Here is a 4,680-nt window from a genome sequence, read left to right on the forward strand (position 1 = left end):
TCTTATCTGAAATTCTAAGTGAAGGTGTCAGTGAGCATGTTGAAGTCCAAACCCACCAGGTGGTCAGAATCGCCCAGGAAACTAAAAATCAGGATGCCCAGCTTCCACCCCAGAGCCCCAGATCAGGGAGCAGGGAAACTGGGATTCAGAATCTGCATTTTTTTTTGCAGGTTTTACAGTTTTATTTAAACACAAAACATGCACATGAGCTGTCTACTCATTTTCTTCTCTGCGCAGCCTGGCATGGGGGTCAGTGACTCTGACAGCCAGCTGGGCAGCTCTTTCCACGGTGGCTTCACGGTTCCTGGAGGAAACACTGTGAGCAATCTCAGCACAGGGGGAGTTGTTGCACATCAGCAGCACTTCCAGCTCCTTGATGTTGTAGACCATGAACTTCCGGAAGCCACTGGGCAGCATGTGCTTTGTTTTTTTGTTGCTCCCATAACCAATGTTAGGCATCAAGATCTGGCCCTTGAACCTTCTACCAACTCTGTTGTCAATACCTCTGGGTTTCCACCAGTTAGGCTTAATCGTGACACATCAGTCTGACTGGTGCCAGATGATCTTCTTGGTTCTCTTTTTGATGATCTTGGGCTTCACAAGGAGTCTGAGGGTGGCCATGATGCCACCTCCTATGGAGGAGATGGCTGCCACCTCCATAGGCAGCGCCAAGGAAGAGAGCCAGAATCTGAATTCTTAAATCAGGTCACTCTGATGATAGTTCACAGCTGGGCAGACTTGGAGGTCTTAGACAATATTCACTCTAAAGTCTCCTGCAGTGATTCAGTTCAAGTCCCATATTGGGCCCTCAATCAATATCTGTGGCAAATGAATGAATACTGTGAAGTAAATGTCCAAACTTCCGTCTGACAAAGTAGAAAGAGACTCACCCTCTCCTCAAAACAGCAGAACAAAACACACCCTCTACTGTTTAACAGATGTGACCCCCAAGCCAGGGGGCCACTCGAGGTCCCGGTCCTGGACTGAGGATGAAGACACACACACATCCTATGGTCCCCAACCTGCCGCCATTTCCTGCAGATTTCAGCAAAGCCTCTGCCCTCCTCTACCCTCGGTCTCCACATCTGTGACATGAGGAACTTGGAGAAGGCGAATTTCTAAGGATCCTTCCAGTTTGAAATTCTGTGATTCATGTAAAGACCAGAAACGGGCTTGTGTCTGCCCAGCTCTCACCGTGAAGGTTCAAGGATGGGCTCGAATCATTTTATGGCATCTTGACATTTAAAAGAAACCTCATTCTAGTATGTCATGGGTGATTCTCTTCAAGTCCCAGCCAAGCATTTGGAAGTGGCTCTAGGTTTTTGAAAGGCAGTGAGCATCTGTGAGTAATGGCAGGCTGGAAATTCAAGGGCTGACTTGTCTCACCTGGGTGATTCCATGACTGTGGCATGTGGTGGGCTGGCCACTTGGGGCTGCAGTTCCAATTTCCAATGTCTCCACTTCTTCACAAGCAAGGACATCTATTGTCCACAGAGCCTCTAAATAAGATACTTTTTTTTTTTTTTGAGACAGAGTCTTGCTCTTGTCGCCCAGGCTGGAGTGCAATGGCGCCATTGCAACCTCTTCCTGGGTTCAAGCAATTCTCCTGCGTCAACCTCCCGAGTAGCTGGGATTATAGGTGCCCGCAACCACACCTGGCTAATTTTTGTATTTTTAGTAGAGATGGGGTTTCACCATGTTGGCCAGGCTGGTCTTGAACTCCTGACCTCAGGCAATCCGCCCGTCTTGGCCTACCAAAGTGCTGGGATTACAGGCATGAGCCACCGTGTCCCCAGCTAAAATACTTCAATCTTAAAAACAAATGTTAGGAATCTCAGAAAACACACAAACCTGGTTTGATTCAAGCTATGAAAACAGTCATGACCAGCCTGGGCAACATAGTGAGACCCTGTCTCCACCAAAAAAAAAAATTTAATATTTATACCTGTGGTCCCAGCTACTTGTGAGGCTGAAGCAGGAATTTGAGCCCAGGAATTTGAGGCTTCAGTGAGCTATGATTGCACCACGGCACTCCAGCCTAGTCAGTAGACCAAGACCCCATCTTAATTTAAAAAAAAATACAGAAATAAAAAAAGAAAGTGGGGGAGGGTGTTGGCAACAACCTGCTCTATGAGTCTTTTACAGTCACTTATTCAAGGCTTGAACACAGAGGTGTTTGTAAGACCACATGCCACTAAAGCCTCCTGCTGGTGGTGAACATCAGCCTGCAGATGTGGGGCTGAAGGGGCTTCTAGGCCCAGCTAGGATCCAAAAAGCATGGAACAGACCATGTGCAGTGGCTCACGCCTGTAATCCCACACTTTGGGAGGCCAAGGTGGGAGGTTTGCTTGAGCCCAAGAGTTTGAGACTAGCCTAGGCAACATCGGGAAACCCTGTCTCGACAAAAAAATATATATATATTTTTTTGAGATGGTGTCTTGCTCTGTTGCCCAGACTGAAGTGCAGTGGTGTGATCTCAGCTCACTGCAAACTCCGCCTCCCAGGTTCAAGTGATTCTCCAGCCTCAGCCTCCCGAGTAGCTGGGATTATAGGCGCCCACCACCACACCCAGCTAATTTTTGTATTTTTAGTAGAGACAGAGTTTTACCATGTTGCCAGGCTGGTCTTGAACTCTTGATCTCAGGTGATCCACCTGCCTCAGCCTCCCAAAGTGCTGGGATTGTAGGCATAAGCCACCACACCTGGCCTCAACAATAAAAAATTGTTTAAATTAGCCAGTCATGGTAACATGTGTCTGTAGTACCAACCACTCAGGAGGCTGAGGTGGGAGGATGGCTTGAGCCCAGGAGTTTGAGGCTGCAGTGAGCTGAGATTGCACCACTGCACTCCAGCCTGGGCAATCGAGCAAAACTCTTGTCTCAAAAAAAAAAATGCAGAATAACCCTTGGTGTGCTTGAACAGAGTGGGGGCACCTTGTCCTACAAAGTAAAGGTAGACCAGATGACTCCTTCTTGCCCTAAAACTTGGACTGTTTGACAAACAATTAAACATATAGCAAAGTGAGCAAGAGGACAAATATAAAAACCTGAGTGTGGGGGGCAAATGTGACAGAAGGCAGGAGTGAATGCAGGGAGAAATGCAGGGGAAATGGGGGTGGGGGTTGTATAAATGGCTCAGATAAATAGCCCTTACCAGGAAGAACTAAGGTGGCTGGATATTCAGTCTTCGAGCTCAGCATTGACCCACTGCAACTGACCTAATCTTTTCCCAAAACAGAAGACCATCACAGCCGAGGCATTCCATTTGCAGGCAGAATGGGCTGCGTTCCATCCTGCAACATTGCCACTTCTCTGCTAAATCAATCAAGGGCATTGAATGTGTTTTGTCATCAAGAATCAGGAGCAAGGCTGGAGGTCAGGGAACTTGAGAAAACCAGGTGCTTCGCTGAGCTGTTGTTTTCCATGCAGAGAGAACAGCCAGCTCCGGTCCTTTCCAGAAAAATCTATGCTTAGCTTAAAAGAAACCAAAATAGACATGAAGAACGTTGCTTTTGTCTGAGCATCATGACTCTGTTTTTAGTAAAACCCAAGCCACTCCCCTCTGCAGGTCAGATGCTTTGTTGACAGTGAAGTGAGAAGAGGAAGGAAAAGGAGGTAACAGGGCCGCAGTATCACCTTCAGCTGGGAATGTGAGGCTGCCAGGAGCCCAGCAAGGCTGTCTTCCCCTCTCCACCCATCTAAAAATATGGTGGTATTTATGCATGTGATTTTCACCTTCTACAGCACACCTTTCTATTTTATTCATTTTTTTTATATAATAGGCATGTAGATCGATTAGCAGAAGTTATTCCCATTTTTAAAAGGGTCCCTGGGTAGCATAGGGACTGTGGTGAAAGTGCCTCTTACTGAATAAACTTCGCCTGCTGTCCACATTTCTTCCTTCAGAAGTGAGGATTCTTGCATAGCCCCAGCCTTAAAAAGCCAGCCAAGGAAAACCTGGCAAAGACAGAGCCGAGAAGGAAATGCATCAGGGAAGGGACTGCCTGAGAGCCCATCACAGAACTGGGACCTGCACCCCAGCCTCTCCTTCCCACCCTGGGCTGTTTTGCGAAGGGCAGTGAAGAGCCTCTCTGGGACGCCTGGAATGTGGAGCAAGACAAGGGCAAAGCAGCTGGGAGAGCAGGTGCCCAGGCCCAGTCCCCGCTGGGTAGCCTTCCAGCCTGGGCGCCCTCACCGATGAGTCTGGATGGACTCGGGGAGCCATCTGCAAGGCTTTACGGCATCAGACGCTGCTGTCTATGGCCCTACGGATTCTTTGTGGAGAAGGGATGAAGGTAGAGTGTCCATTGGAGGCCAAACATCCCATTATTGGGAGTCCCTTCCTTCCTCCCCCAGATCCTAAAGGTAGAATCACAAAGATGTGGTCTGTACCCATGGCGGATTTAAAAAGAAAAAAGGGGCCGGGTGCAGTGGCTCATGCCTGTAATCCCAGCACTTTGTGAGGCCGAGGCAGGCAGATCACCTGAGGTGGGGAGTTGGAGACCAGCCTGGCCAACATGACAAAACCCCGTCTCTATTTAAAAAATACAAAAAAATTAGCCGGGTGTGGTGGTGCATGCCTGTAATCCCAGCTGCTTGGGAGGCTGGGGCCTGAGAATTGCTTAAATACAGGAGGTGGAGACTGCAATGAGCCGAGATCACGCCACTGCACTCCAGCCTA

General features: G+C 48.5%; 1 pseudogene; it reads right to left on the reverse strand.

Annotated features, from left to right (window-relative positions):
• Positions 1 to 213: 213 nt before the first annotated feature.
• On the reverse strand, positions 214 to 621 carry LOC100586919 (annotated as a pseudogene).
• Positions 622 to 4,680: the final 4,059 nt, after the last annotated feature.

The sequence above is a fragment of the Nomascus leucogenys genome, chromosome 14 (genome assembly GCF_006542625.1).
Source record: "Nomascus leucogenys isolate Asia chromosome 14, Asia_NLE_v1, whole genome shotgun sequence".
NCBI classification, from domain to species: Eukaryota; Metazoa; Chordata; class Mammalia; order Primates; family Hylobatidae; genus Nomascus; species Nomascus leucogenys.